Source organism: Plecotus auritus (assembly GCF_963455305.1).
Source record: "Plecotus auritus genome assembly, chromosome: 7".
Classification (NCBI taxonomy): Eukaryota; Metazoa; Chordata; class Mammalia; order Chiroptera; family Vespertilionidae; genus Plecotus; species Plecotus auritus.
The window spans coordinates 100262707-100279564 of NC_137774.1; positions in this window are offsets into that span (position 1 = coordinate 100262707).

Here is a 16858-nt window from a genome sequence, read left to right on the forward strand (position 1 = left end):
CCCCTCGACCAGGAGTTCCACCAGCAGGCAGGCAGGCCAGCCAACCACCCATGTCCCCTCCCCCTGGCCAGGCTGGCCGGACCCCACCCATGCACGAATTCATGCACCGGGCCTCTAATATATATATATTAGAGGCCAGATTATTATGCATTCAGAGATCATAATAATCTGGCCACTCAGTGTATATACACACTTTAACAGCTGATAACTAACTCATGTTTCACTCCTCTTTAGGTTGAACTGATTTAAAATAATAGGTGAAGCCAAGCTAAACTTTGAACAAAGAAAATTTATCCTGAAGTGTCACTAGATTTTTTTTTTTATGGGGATACATAAGAGATAAAGTTTATGGCACAAAACTGGCAACAGTCAATGAATTGAGGCTGCACAAATACCAAAAAAAATGATTCTTGATATTTGCTATTCCATTGCTTCTCATTATCAGCAGTGTCTGGACCATTGACCAAAAAAGAATTAAAAAATTACTCATTTCTGTAGGTTCTTTTAAATTTTGAAAATGTTAATAAACACTGACTTTATAATCATTTAAAGTGTGTATACATTTTTGGGACACCCTCTATAATCATGAACATTTACCAGGATAGAAAGAACTCTGCTAGGCATTCTGAGTAGCAGATTAAACCCAGGGGGGTCTGAGGAGGAGTTTGCTAAGAGCTCTGGGAAAGGTTTTTTTCCCTAATTACGATAATAATCATTAATATACACCTTTCCTGCCTTGATGTTGTGTGGGTGAAAGTGATACTTGGAGCCACAGCAGCTTATGAGGGTAAAATCCAACATTCTGAACATACTATAGCAGAAAGATATGAAGAAGTTGGGCTTCTGACGACATCTCTAACTATTGCATTACCTTCCAGGTAGATAAGGAAATAAATGTGCTCTCCAGTTCCATCCATGCAGTTGCAAATGGTAAGAGCATTATGCTAAGCGAAATAAGCCAGTCAGAGAAAGATAAATATCACATGATCTCACTCATTTGTGGAATATAATGAACAACATAAATTGATGAACAAAAACAGATTTAGAGACAGAGAACCATCGAGCAGACCATCCAACCTCAGGGGGAAGGCAGGGGAAGGGCTGCAGGGGTGTGTGTGAGAGAGATCAACCAAAGGACTTGTATGCATGCATATAAGCATAACCCATGGACACAATCAGTAGGGGGGATGAGGACATGTGCTGCGGGGGAGGGGTGGTGGTGGTGGAATGAGTGGGGAGAGGTCAATGGGGGGAAAAGGATTCATATGTAATACTTTAAATAATAAAGAACCTCGCTATATAAAAACCTAATATGCAAATTGTCCCCTCGGGAGTTGGACCGGGAGACCGAGAGTTCAACAGCTCGCTATGACATGCACTGACCACCACGGGGTGGCGCAAAATGAAGGAAGGCCCCGGCCAGCAACCAGAAGGCCCTGATTGCTGGCCAGGCCTAGGTACCCTACCCGTGCATGAATTTCGTGCACCGGGCCTCTAGTTAAATGAATGAATGAATGAATGAATGAATGAAAGAAAATAAATGTGCTTGTTGCTAATGACCTTTAGTGGACTATTCTGTTACAAGCAGTTAAAACTATGTGACATATCAGTTTCTCTCAGCCATCAATCACACTGTAAGCTCAGACAGTATCAACTAAGCAACTCAACTTCATTTTTCAAACTGGGCCCACATGAGCCAGTGAAATCTTTAGAACAGGGCAGTAGATTCGCCTGTGGGCATTAGGAATTGTGGGTTCCACCATTTCAGTTCTGGTATCAACTGGTGAAGTGACTGGTACTGACTGAACAAGTAATTTTGTGTGTCATTTCATTACCTGTGAAATGAGGGTTTTGTGTCGAGGAAGCACTAAGGTCCCTTTCCTCAGCATTCTCTGATTCTGTGTTTATAGCAGTCAAGAGCCTAGTACCCCCAGGAAGCAGACTGTGCATCTGAGATATGCATGGAGGAGGGTTATTAGGAAGTGCTCTTGGGATTATGCCCTGTGGAGGGGGTGGGACAGATGTAGGATTGGCCAGAGGGAGAAAAGGAGCCACAGTGCAATTTCACTGGAAGCCGAAGCTGGGATGGTGGAGTGAGGAGGCCAGGCCTTCTGACCCCACATCAGGGAGCCACTGAGGAGTGTCTCTCTCTCCAGCAAAGACAACCCATGTAAAGGGCTGGTGGCAGAGGACTCCCAGCAACTAGAGGGCCTGCTGTCATTCCTGAAGGGACCTGAATATGCACCACAGCGTCAACACTGACCTGGATCAACAAGACAAGATTGATCTCTTCTTTTCCCATTGTAATCCATGAAATTAAAAAATTTCCAGTAGGAAAATTTTCAAACCTTCATAAAAGTAGAGAGAATTGTATCATGAACTCCCATCTACCCATCCTCCAGCCTCAATAATGGCCCCCATTCTGTCATTCTGGTGTCATGGATTCCCCACCTCTACTTTTCGCCCTCTGCTGGATGATTTTAAAGCAAACTCAAAATATTATATTAATTATGTATGGTCTATTAAACTCAACATAAGCTAGGGTGTCCACATGTGGCTCTAATATTAAGAGATTTGCATTTATTAAAACAGTTTAAATCAAAATATCAACATATAGCTGCCCCTCTTCCCACCCCAGCTCTATAAGTTCATTTTGAGGGCCTCTCCTATGGTCCTCAAGAGACACCTTCTGGCCAGGAGTTCTCACCTGCCCCCTTTCACCCTGTAGCAGGAAACCAAGAAGAGTTAGACTGGGAGCACTGGGTCCCAGAGTCCCATTACCAGCCAAGCCAGTTAGGGGACCCAGGTGAACAGTATGTTTTGCCACCAGTGTTGAGATGAACAATGGCAAGTTGTGCAGAATTACTTGGTAAATGATGACTTTTGGTTCCCAAGGTCAGTAGATCCCAGTTTAAAAATAGTGTTTGTTTTAGCTATGCCCTCACTTTTCAAAAATTCTTCCACATAATGGCCCCATTCAATCATTCTCATTTCCAAACAACCATGCCCACTGACACGTCTAATAAAATGGAGGTTCTCAGTCCCAGTGCCATAAAAGGGATCCCAGACCCAAAGGGATCACTAACAAAATGAAAGATCCGATTCTTCCTCGGAGTGAACTGGAAGGGGCAGGAACACAGACACCGGGGAGAAGGTCAGATCGGACGCAGCTCCTGAAGGATGTGCCCTCTCAGGAATTCACATGAGGGGTCTGCTGCTTACTTTGTTTTCCAGAACATGTAGCTTTAACCCAGTGTTGTTTTCTTTCTTGTGGGAAGTTTGACTGCAAAGCTGAACAAGTGTTTTTGAATTCTTCAGTGAGAGTTGAGAAGCATGAAGGCCCGAGTGAGATACTGCCCACACTGCATCTTTCCCCAGGAGCAGGGCAATGGTCCCTGTTTCTGGAGTGCACCCTGCTATGCGGGCAGGACCCATGGAGACTAGAGACAGCAGGCTGTCCTAAAAGGCTCATGGCTCAATTATGAGGAAAAGCCAGGGAAGCAGGGCAATCTAATAAGGATAGTTATTTGGGTGCACACAAATGAACTGACCATCATCTATGTGGATACAAAATTTGGAAACTTCTTTATGACTAAAGGGAACCTGGTGAGAATACAGTAAGTCCATAGATCACCTTTGCACAGTCCAAGAAATTTAGATTTTTCTCATGCTGCTTAAAAAGTTGTTCAAATAATAAATTGAAGGCATAAAATTCAAAAGATGTGAAATATACTAGGGCAGTGAAATGCCAACTGGCTATGGTACTCCCAGGATGCGCATGAAAGATTTTTATTAGGAAGCATGTTGGAAGTCACAAAGTAGAATATAGTTTTAGTAACTCTTCTAAAGTCCAATACTATTGAAACTGGGTAAAGACTGGTGACATTATTTTGCTTTAAGAAATAAAGGCTTGGGACATTAGATGGAAAAATCCTAAGAAAAATATTAGCAGACCAAACCCAACAATGTAAGATATATAGCATGATCAAGTTGAAGGTTGGTGTTTGTTTGTTGTTGTTGTTTTTTGCCTAGATTTCAAGGTTAATTTAACATTAGAAAATCAATTATAGAAATTCATCACAGTAACAAACACCATGTGATTATAAGAATCAGATAAAGTTGCCTGCTATTATTAATTCTATTCAACCTTTCTCCAGTAAAGATGAGGAAAGAAAAATACATAAAAGGTGTAAAAATTGGCAAGTAATAAAACTATCTATATGCCCAGATAAAAACTATTGTGTAGCCCTAGCCAGTTTGGCTCACTGGATAGAGCATTGGCCTGGGAACTGAAGGGTTCCAGGTTCGATTCCGGTCAAAGGCATGTACCTTGGTTGTGGGCACATCCCCAGTGGGGGGTGTGCAGGAGACAGCTGATCGATGCTTCTCTCTCATCGATGTTTCTAACTCTCTATCCCTCTCCCTTCCTCTCTGTAAAAAATCAATAAAAATATTAAAAAAAAAACGTGTAGAAAATATAATTGATAAAGAATTACAAGTTGTTGGATTAAGAAAAATCAACATACAAAAATCAACTGCATTTCTATACTCCAGCACTAAATAGTTAAATATAATTTTCTAAAGGATGCCATTAATATATCATCAAAAGTATAAAGATTGTAATAATAAATTTAAGAAAAGATGCGTAAAACTCCTATGAAGAATATGGTAAAGCTTTTTGAAATACATTAGAGACACTATATCAAATCATATATCATGTTCATTAATTGAAAAGTTCAACATCAATGAGGTATCAGTGTTCCCCTGATTGCTACTTAGATTCAATATGATTCCAATATAAGTCCTCAAAGTTTTTTTTCCTATGAAACTGACAAGGTAATTCTAATATTTATACAGGAAATAAAAGGGTCAAGGGGGAATTTAACTTAATAGATATCAGCATTTACAATGACAATATAATGACTGATTCACTGTGGTAATGAATTGGGGATAGATAAATGGATCAAAGGAACAGAACAGAGAGCTCAGAAAATACACCCACACTTAATTTATGATCGTAGCCATTGCATTTCAGAGACTTTTCAATAAATGATGCTCAGACAATTGGATATCCAGATGATAAAAAATAAAATTGGGTCTGTATCTTATGAAAATCAATTCCAGGTAGATGGAAGACTTAAATGTTCAAGGTAAAATTATAAGACCCTTAGAAGATGTTAAAGGAGACTACCTTTGTAACCTAGGATCAGGGAAAGGTTTCTTAAGTAACACATAAAATACTCCACAAACTATATAGACAAAGATTGATAAGTTAAACTACATTAAAACTAAGAAACTCTGTTCATCGAAATTTACCATTAAGACAGTGAAAGTACATGTCAATATCTTCAAGAGAAGATATTTGCAAAGCATATAACTAACAAGGAGAAATGGGGAATGGAAAACAGACCCTTCATAGAAGAGGCAATCCAGATGGCCAAGGAAAGGATGTGCAACTTCACCAGTAATTGGAGAAATACAAACACAAGCTCACAAGAAGGATCTATTTTGTTACCACTAAATTGACACACACACACAAAAAAAATCTGACAATATCAAATACGTGAAGGTATGCACAATTTTTAGGTATACTGCTAGCAAGAGAGTAAATCTGTACATCAGTATGGAAAACAACTTGGCATTATCAGTAAGTAAAGACTCACCTACTTTGTGTGACCTTATGGGCACCTAATGACTCAGTAATTCCATTCCCAGCTATCTGCCCTAGGCCTAGAGAATTCTAGAGTGAACACCATGAGAAATGTATAAAAATATTCATAGCAGCACCATCCGTGATAGGAGAAATTGGAGATAATCCAAATGTCCACCAACGATAGAAAAGTTAAACCCAGCAGTGAACATGAATGACTTATATCATGTTACATGCAGCAAAGCGGGTGAACATAATGTTACTTGAAAACAAAGAATTTGTATATGATTCTAAAAAGTACATTTTTACAGATAGAAACACACAGTAAAATTACATACTGAAATAGTGAGAGACTAATTGAAACTTCAGGATGGGAGAAGGTGGGATCAGGGAGAGACCCTGGATCCCAGAGGAACTCACAGATCTTATACAGGAAACAGTCACGTTCTTTACTGACACTATGTATTCACCATATCCTTTTCTTGATGCCTTACATGTACATTATTTTAAAGATTCTTGTGTATCATCTTAATTGCCAATACATTTAAAAAAGAGAAATACCTATAGCAAGCAATCTTTACATTGATTAAATTTGCGGTTTTTAAGAGAATACTTTCCTATAGAAATAGCTTCCTGACATTAATATTGGAATGGAAGAAAAAAATAAATCCTCGTTATCCCAATAAACATGACAGAAAATCATCAAAGAGGAACTTGGGGCAGAGGAGGAGAGAGAATAAAATAACCAGCCGCCTATGCGAAGCCAAAAGTCTCCCTTGGAAAACCAGCCAGCCAGACGCACATCCCCCAGCCAGCCGACAGCCCTTCCCTCCGTGATAAGGCTGTAAATTCTCTTCCCCGCCTGGAGCTCAGTGTAAACACCCCAGAGCCTGAGGGACCACAGAGAGAGAAATGGCTTGGCTCTGGCTACTTCTCCTCTGGGGGAATGCTCACTATCAACTGTTGAATCACAAAACCCAAACTCTCCACTTCTGTGGGGGTCAGGGAGGAGGGTGCTGTGTGCCCCTGCGGTGGGGCGACCATCGGGTGCAGGGAGAGGGCAGGGGGGAGGGGCAACACCAGTCTGGTCAGTGTGGCCTTGGGTCCTGGGGCCCAGCAGGGCCACAGCTAGGGATCAGACTGCAGCGGCTCCACGGACCTGCCCACCCGGCCTGGATTACGAGCACCTTCCTGCTCCACATCTAACCGCCCCGCATCTAACCGCCCCACATACAACCGCCCCACTGCCAGTCGGGAATGGAAAAGAAAGACACGCTGGGCACGAAGTTGATGAATACTTCCTTCTTTGTTCATGGGGGAGGATAATGCACATCTTGCAGCTCTTTCGGGTGCCTTGCGATCCATCACCGAGAATGAAACAAACCACCCACACCACCGCGCGCAGGGGAAGCGATGTGCAGCCTGGGGGAGAGCGGGCGGCGCGGCCAGAGCCAGCCCAGACTCCTCCGATAGCAGCTGGCAGCAGCAGCCCAGCCTGTCAGCCGCCGCACTTAGAGCTGATGGATATATATTATTTTTGTTTGGGGGAGGGGGGCGGGCGTGGGGGGATCCATTCTACCATTAATGACTCCTGGAGTGTTAGCTCAACTATTTTCTTTTATATTAAAAGAAAAGATGACTTAGGTTCCTCATGGCTCCTCAGTAACTTAGGCCAGTCTACATGTTTTAAAATCAACTTTGAGGTATAAATTATGTACAATAAGATACACTCAGGTTAAGTGTTCAGTTTTTATAAATTTGTGCAACTGCTACAATTAAGATGTAGAACATTTCCACACACACACCCTGCCCCCTTCCCAGTCCATCCTCCTGTTCCCGGTGTCCCGGCTCAGTCTATCTCTGATCTGCTGGCTATCACTATGGATTAGTTTTGCCCTTTAAAGCATTTCAGATAAATGAAATCAGTCATATATTTTAAATGCAAGGCTTCCCCCATTTGGATAAACTTCTGCTTTCCGAGGGGTGTCTCCCGGTTCGGTTCTCGTGGCTCACAAGGGCAAGGCTGCTTTGTCTTGTTCCCCACCTGCTGGTTTTTCCAGCTTTAGTGCATGTGCCCCAGAAGGCAATATTCCTGGTCTGGTTTTAAATGAAAGAACCAGAAAAGTTAAATATTTCCAACTTGAAGTGACAATGCATATGACTCAGAGTGATATTAAAAAAAGAAAACATTGCCCTCGCCAGTTTGGCTCAGTGGATAGAGTGTTGGCCTGTGGACTGAAGGGTCCTGGGTTTGATTCCGGTCAAGGGCACATGCCAGGGTTGTGGGATCCATCCCCAGTAGGGGGTGTGTAGGAGGCAGCCGATCAATGACTCCCTCTCATCATTGATGTTTCTATCTCTCTCTCCCTCTCCCTTCCTCTCTGAAATCAATAAAAAATATATATTTTTAAAATAAGCAAATTCTTTAAAAAAATTAAAAAATAAAACATTGCCCTGGCTGGTTTGGCTCAGGCGATAGAGCGTCGGCCTGAGGACAGAAGGATCCCGGGTTCGATTCCGGTCAAGGGCATGTACCTCTGTTGCAGGCTCGATCCCTTGCCCTGGTTTGGGCACGTGTGGGAAGTAACAATTGATGCCTCTCTCTCTCACATTGATGTTTCTCTCTCTGTCTCTCCCTCTCATTTCCACTCTCTAAAAATCAATGGAAAAATATCCTTGGGTGAAGATTAACAACAACAAAAACACTCCATCATATCTGGTCCACATGAGTTAACAGGACACGTTGTCCAGCCCCATGGCCCTCACTGACTGCAGGCATTGGCTTCTGGGAGAACGTGACAAGATCCATTTACAACATCCACAAATAGGATGAAATGCAGACAGATGAGCCAATTATGAAATAGTGAAAAATAAAAAGCTGCTAATTGGAATTACCTGTGAACATCTCCTCTCTGTACAGTCATGGGTGGGGACCACAGAAGACAGTGGTTTCTCTCTCCACATTTCTGGGGTTCTGGGCTAATTTAATGGTAGTCCGCATTGCCAGCTGTGCCCAGCCCAGCAGTACTGAGTCTTTCCACACCGAGGCACCCTCTCTTCCCAGCAAAGTCCTCCTCGGTACAAAGATTCATAGGAACTCAGGGATGGACTTGTCTTCCGGCACAACTTTCACCTTGTTCCTCTATCTCCAGGCCATTGGCTCTGGAGACTCTGAGAGGCTGCGAGTCACAGGACCAGAGACCTGGATCCACCGTGGCTGGTAAGGAGCACACAGACAGCTCTCCTCCCTTCTATTTTTGTTGCCCACCAGATCTACTTTAATGGCAATTCAACTCTGGTGCCCTCGCTTATCTCTGTTGGCTAATGTCTTTAATTTCACCACTCCCAAAGGGAATAATCCCAAATCTCAAGCCTGTGCTGTATTAAAGGCCCATGAATGCTTAATCAGAGCAAACAGGGGATTTGGTTTGTATATACAGCAAATCTCATGTCTTTTATGTTCAGAGAGCAGGACTAAAAGAAGAAAATGATGATAAATCATTTTAAGAAACAGCATAACCTAAATGTTGTATGTTTATTCAAAGCGTCATACAATCATTTGTCCAGAGCTACAGCCCAGCTTCAGAAAGTGACTTGCCATAATGAGGCTTGGAGGCGAGCAGTGTTCAAGAGCCAAAAGACGTATCGCTCCTCCCTAGCCTGGCTTATGGGGAAAATGATAAGCTCTTAAGTAGAACCAAAGCGGCCACGAGGGTAATGCAACTGTAACACATAGCTTTGATTTTTTTTTTCTTCACAGTTCTTTGTTAAGGTATCAAGTTACACAAAAATCTAAGATGGTTTTAAACAGAGTAAAAGGGGAGAAACCAAGATGGCGGCATAGGTAAACACCTAAACTGCTGCCTCACACAACAATTTCAAAACTACAACTAAAAGACAAAACGGACATCATCCAGAACCACAGGAAGGCTGGCTGAGTGGAAATTCTACAACTAGAAGGAAAGAGAAAAGCACACTGAGACTCACAGGAGCTGCAGGAGGCAGAGGCACTGAGATGTGCACGCAGAGAGGACTGGCAACTGAGTGCGCGGCTGGCTTTCTCAAGCAGGAGGGAGACAAAAGCTCCCGACTGTGCTGAACTCCAGTTCCGGGTGAGACTCTGGGGACCCAGACTCATACGGGGTGAAACTGGACTGTCAGGAAAGAGAAAAGCACACTAAGACTCAGAGGAACTGCAGAAGGCAGAGGTACCAAGGTGTGCGTGCATGGAGAGGGCAGGCAACTGAGTATGCGGCTGGCTTTCTCAAGCGGGAGGGAGACAAAAGCTCCTGACTGCTCTGAACTCCAGTTCTGGGTGAGACTCTGGGGACCCAGACTCATTTGGGGAGAAACTGGACTGTCTGGCAGTGGGCGGAACTCGAGGGCAGCTTTCTCTCAGAGGTGCTTGTAGCGATTACCAAGGGACACTGAGACCCAGGGGCCTCATAGGGCAGGGCTGATGGGAAGCCAAGGTTGACTGCTCTGCCCTGAGACTCTGCCCCATCCAAGCTGAGCACAGAGGCTTTTGCAGGTCTTGTCTCATAAGGGTGTCTCCAGCACAGAAGTTCTCCCAGTGTAGACACAGCTGATCCTCACAGCCAGTTGGCCTGGAGGTCAATTCCTCCCAGTGATACCAACAACAATCAAGGCTTAACTACAACAAGACTGTGCACACAGCCCACAAAGGGGTGCACCAAGAGTGTCCACCTCAGGTAACTGGGGAGGCTGAGTCACTGGGCCCTATAGGACACCTAGCACACAAAGCCACTCTATCTTGATAAACTCAGGGAAGCAGCCAAAATGTGGAGACAAAGAAATAGATCACAAATGAAAGAAATGGAGGAAAGCAAATGACTGGATATAGAGTTCAAAACCATGGTTATAAGGTTTTTCAAGAATTTCCTAGAAAAGGCCGATAAATTTAGCAAGACCCTCGAGGATATGAAAAAGGACCAACTAGAAATTAAGCATACACTGACTGAAATAAAAAATATTATACAGAGATCTAACAGTAGACTAGAGGATCGCAAGAATCAAGTCAAAGATTTGAAATACAAAGAAGCAAAAAACACTCAACCGGAAAAGCAAAAAGAAAAAAGAATCCAAAAAGTTGAAGATAGTGTAAGGAGCCTCTGGGACAACCTCAGGCGTACCAACATCTGAATTATGGGGGTGCCAGAAGAAGAGAGAGAGCAAGATACTGAAAACCTATTGGAAGAAATAATGACAGAAAACTTCCCCCACCTGGTGAAAGAAATAGACTTACAAGTCCAGGAAGCACAGAGAACCCCAAACAAAAGGGATCCAAAGAGCACCACACCAAGACACATCATAATTAAAATGCCAAGAGCAAAAGACAAAGAGAGAATATTAAAAGCAGCAAGAGAAAAACAGTTAATTACCTACAAGGGAGCACCCATACGACTGTCAGCTGATTTCTCAACAGAAACTATGCAGGCCAGATGGGAGTGGCAAGAAATATTCAAAGTGATGAATAGCAAGAACCTGCAACCAAGATTACTCTACCCAGCAAAGCTATCATTCAGAATTGAAGGTCAGATAAAGAGCTTCACAGATAAGAAAAAGCTAAAGGAGTTCATCACCACCAAACCAGTATTATATGAAATGCTGAAAGGTATTCTTTAAGAAGAGGAAGAAGAAGAAAAAGGTAAAGATAAAAATTATGAACAACAAATACATATCTATCAACAAGTGAATCTAAAAATCAAGTAATAAAAAATTTTGATGAACAGAATAAACTGGTGAATATAATAGAATCAGGGGCATAGAAAGGGAGTGGACTGACAATTCTCGGGGGGGAAAGGGTGTGGGGGGTGCGGGAAGAGACTGGACAAAAATCGTACACCTATGGATGAGGACAGTGGAGGCGGGGTAAGGGCAGAGGGTGGGGTGGGAACCAGGTGGAGGGGAGCTATGGGGGGAAAAAAGAGGAACAATTGTAATAATCTGAACAATAAAGATTTATTAAATTAAAAAAATATAAACAGAGTAAAAGGATGTGCTTTTTTTGGTCTGAGTTGAAGTAAAATATCCAAGTTGATGTCATCCTTAGGTTTACTTCCAACAAAAAGAAAATTAACAGTATGAGTGGGTGGTGAGCGGGGGTGGGGGGGGGAGCGTGCAGATTTGGTTGCCTGGGAGTGTGCGTCCCCTCTATGGATAGATAATGATGAAGTAAGAGGATGTGCTCAGATTTAGAGCAGGCTCTGGCTTCAGGCTGCCTGGGTTTGAATTCTGACTCTGCCACTTCTCAGCTGAATGGCTTGGGCAACACTTGTCTTTCCCTCAGTGTCCTCCTCTATAAAATGGGATGATGAAAGGACCAGCCTCAGAGACCTGTTGCACAGATGAAACACATATGTAGTGCTTAAGTAGTTCGTGCCTGACCCATAATGAATAAGAGTTGGCTTTTTGGAAGGAGAGCCCGCCCATATGTCTGTGGACATAGCATGAAGCAAGCCTCAGTCATGGTTTCACTAGGAGGTGGTGATGGGTAGGGACTGACAAAGAGTAGCCCTGAAGACTAGGTTTCCTGGAGAGAGGGAGAGAAATTATTCTCACGTTTTTTCTAATATGAAGGGTAAATACAATTCTGTTCCCACATTGCCTCAAAACCATGATACATAAACCCAGAATAAATGCTTACTTCATAAGTTTGCACTCCCTTTTTAGATAAGCATTCTTTTCTCCTTTATTTAGAACATCGTGGAACCAGCTAAGCCATTGTGAGCTTTCTTAAGATGCTGTGGGTTGTCATGATGGTGTGTCACACATATGAGCACACAGAAAGCCTGGTTTCTTTAAGAGAAAGAACACTGCCAATACCCATGAGCTCAAAGTCTGACCTGCAGCAGTATCTTAAAAGCCGCATTAATGTTCTCACAATATCCTGCAGACAGCTGATGAAGGGCTTACTAATTGTTAGCCAGTACTCATTCTTTTATCTAGCAAGTATTTATTGCCCACTGTGTACCAGGTACTGTTTTAGGTGTTGGAATATCGCAGTGAAAGAAAGCGCCTGGCCTCATGAAGTTTGTGTTCTAGGTGGAGTTCAAAAGAAATACACAAATAAATATATAACATTTATATATTCAGTGGTACTGAGTACTATGAAGAAAACCAACGCCCAGGGAAGGAGAGAGGGATTGCTGGCTGGGAGTAGGAGTTTGCAACAGCAAAGGGGATGTCAGAGAAAGTCTCTGTGATATTTCAGTGGAGACTGGCCTGAGAGGTGGTGGTGAGCCACGTGGGTATCTAGAAGAAAATGGAGAGAAAGAGGCGGAGGTCGGTTACAGGATATGAGACAAGGAGCCCCAGAACGTGCTTTCCCTTTGCCAGGCCCAATTTTGAGTTGTTCTGTGTCGTTTGTCGTTTCTATTGTGCTAGGAGGAGGGGGCTGCCATGGGAACTGAGGGGGTTCGGCCACAGTTGCTGCTCCAGAACCAGTCCACAGTGTAGAATCTGCACCAGCAACACGGCTGTTCTGCTCCAGGTGCCTTGCTAACCCAGGACCCACCTCCCAATGATGAGCACCGTCCCCAGACCCCGCACCTGGAAACCTCTGAGTCATTCTGAATCCCAGCCAGCCTGCATAAAGGCAGGTGTGCTGCGTTCCAAGATGCCTCAGAATGGACTTGGACATGCTCTTCCATCATAGATAGACTATTGCTGGAAAGAATTAATCAATATAGGTCAATCATTCAAATCATTTTGCAATGGTAAAAATGACAATATCCAATTTATCTATAATCCAAATTTGATGCCAGTGATGGCTCCCAAGTAAACTCATTATCAGTCTAAATCACAAATGTCAAAACTAGTGCCAGCATCCAGTATTATGCCAATATAAGCATGTTTAACAAGGGGATGGAGTTTCTCATAGCCAGAGCATTATTCAATGTAGCCATCATTTGATTTTTCTCCAGTGCAATGAAGTTACACTTCCTGTAGTACAACCCAAGGCCTCAGGGGGAACTTGAAGACGAGGGGCCTTACAATCATGCAGTGTAGGCAGCAGGAAGTGCTCAGTGCGTTGGAATGCCTGGGGTTGGGGCAGAGATCTCAGAGAATCCTGAAAGAGGAATATAATTATTTTATACACAGTGGTCCTGCCCACTAGTGTCTGGCCTAATCAATACCCTGCAATCTAGCATTATTCACAATAGCCAAGATATGGAAGCAACCTAAGTGGCCTTCAGTGGATGGTTGGATAAAGACGTGATACACACACACACACAATGGAATACTACTCAGCCATAAAAAGGATGAAATACTGCCACGTACAACATTATGGATGGATCTTGAGAGTATCAGGTTACGTGAAATAAGTCAGATGGAAAAGGACAATAACCATATGATATCACTCAAATGTGGGATATAAAACAGAAAGCAACAATCAAACAAATAAAACAAACTCATAGACACAGACAACAGTACTTTGGTTACCAGAAGGGAAGGAGAGGGAGGGGGAGATAGGAGAGAGTAAAGGGGGTCAAATATATGGCGATGGAAGGAGACTAGACTTTGAGCACACAATGTCATACACAGGTGATATATTGTAAACTGTACACTTGAAACCAATATTACCCCAATACATTTACTTCTATAAAAATACCCTTCAAGCTGTCCAGGTTAGAAGTTCCTCCTCTTGGGAAGAATTGAAGCAGAAGGGCAGAGAAGGAAAGAGCCAACAGGGTCCCAGAATCGAGAAAGAGGGCTGAGAACCCAGCCCTGCTACAACCACAGTGTGGCAGGCCCTGGTTAAAGGAAGCTCTGCATACATCACAGCCCTCCTGGGACTCTCCAAGGCAAAAGGAGCAACCTCATGCAAGGCGATTGATGAGTCCTTGCCACATCGTGAGCTAGGAGTACAAGCATTCCAAACCTTCCTGCCCGGTGTTTCATCTCTGACTGCAATGCTCTTCCCTTACCATGTTCCTCTTCTGAAGCCCTCCCCTCCCTAAGTCAGCCACCTGCTCTCCCATTCGGGCTTCTTCGGAAATAAGTCACATTTCCCATACATTCTGATCATTCCTGTGCCTGACCTCCCACTGGATCCAAGAGCCCTGAAAGGGGGCGGGCCAGTTCTGGGGTGAGGGATCTTTGACTACAGGTGATGGCATTGCAGGCATACCTTGGCGATACTGTGGGTTCAGTTCCAGACCATTGCAATAAGGCAAGTTGTAATATTTTTGCTGGCAGAGAGATTGGCCTTTGATTTGTAAGAAACACAACATCTGTGAAATGCAATCAAGCAAAGCACAATAAAACGAGGTCTGCCTGTATAGTTTCCAACCTTCCCTCCAGCTTCTGAGATGCGTTTCACAATTAACAGGTGGTGGTGCTGAGATTCACACCCAGGTCCTTCTGGTTCCATGTCAGGGGCCTTTGATCACCACACTATGCTTGTCATGTCATAGCATTTTGGTATACCCAGGGTCAATTCCTTAACCCAAAAGAATGAATGAGGAACTTGCTTAACTAGAAGGGCAAAGAACTACAGGAAGAATCCTGCAACTCAGTAGTTCCCACACTTGGGCTGGGTATAGCATGGGTTTCATTGTGTGTTTTTTTGGGGTGTGTGTGTGTGTGTGTGTGTGTGTGTGTGTGTGTGTTATTTTAAAATATATTTTTACTGATTTCAGTGAGGAAGGGAGAGGGAGAGAGAGAAACATCAGTGATGAGAGAGAATCATTGATTGACTGCCTCTTGCACACCCCACACTGGGGATCAAGCCCACAACCCAGGCATGTGCCCAGACCAGGAATCGAACTGTGACCTCCTGGTTCATAGGTCCACACTCACCCACTGAACCACGCCGACCTGGCAGGTTTCACTGTTAAATGAAGGGCCAAACAAGGAGGAAGGCAGTCCCTCCAGAGGAATCCTGGGCCATGGTACCTACAATTGTGGAGACTCCAGAGGCCTAGAGACAGGAAGCATCTCCTTCAGCGGCTACAGGCCCTTGTCTCCCCTAATGCAGGACGTTCAGGGCCCTGACTAGTTAAATCTGTGATCTGTGATGACTATTTTGAAGTCTACCTGTTTCTTCTTTTCTCCTCTCCCTTACTTTTGCTTCCTGGCATCCTTCCTATAGAGCCCACCTCCACAGGGAGGCTTCCCCACAGCATGGGAGCTGGAGGGTTAATAAAAGCTCTCAGTGACTATTTTCAAATTTATAAATACAGTTTTTCTGGACCACTTTATCAGGCTTCATAGCTGGGGCTTTGCGTTTTCTTGAATGGCTTTTACACTTTGTTTGAAAATGTCTTTCCACACACACTGTAATGGAAAAAAAAAAATCCACACAAATAAGAAGTTCTGCTGGCAGGTTCCTTAACAGCTCTCCAATTATAGAGCCAAGAGCTCATTCTCATATCTTTAAAAATGACCAGGCCCTGTGGGCCCCTGTTATTGTTTTCACAGTTCTATTTATAGACTTCCTTGGCGGGTGCCCTGCAATGCATAGTACATGGCATGTTTTATGGAAACACTAACACAGACTATTTTGGAAGTTTCTTTTTCTTTCTTTCAGACTTGACATTACATGTATGATCAGAAGTAATCATAATTTATACCTTTTTTCGGGGGGGGTGGAGAGAGGAGGTGTACAGCTACTTGTTTGAGTTTCTCAAAGTGGGGAATGTCAGTGCAGAGAAAGATCTATTTGTGAGTTAAAATCCTTTGAAACCAGAACACGTTTGATACTTAAAAACTGTTCCAAACGTCTGTTTGGTTTCCCTCTTCAAAGTGGTCAAATGCAAGCTGAAAGCGATTCCAATGAAAACCCACTGCTGTCTGTCATCCCCTGGGCTCAATAAACACGGCCAAGAGCCGAGAGCCACGGCTCAGCTCTGCAGCGTCACTGACAGCCAGTCCGTCCACCCTGCTAGCCAAGGAATTAATCTAATTAGTTTATTTTTCTAAAAAGTCATTTATACACATCGCTAAAAACTCAAAAAAGCACCGATGCTCTGCAATTAAAAGCAAATCTATCTTTCGCCCTAGCCCCTTGGTCCTCCAACTTCCTAGTTTATGTATTCTTACAATAATACGCCATGCATATCATAAACATTGTATTACACACATGGTAGCCTCCTCTATATGCAGCTTTAAATCTAGCTTTCTTCACTGCGTGGCCTATTTTGGAGAAGATGTCCTGTTAGCACACATAGGTCTACAGAAGTA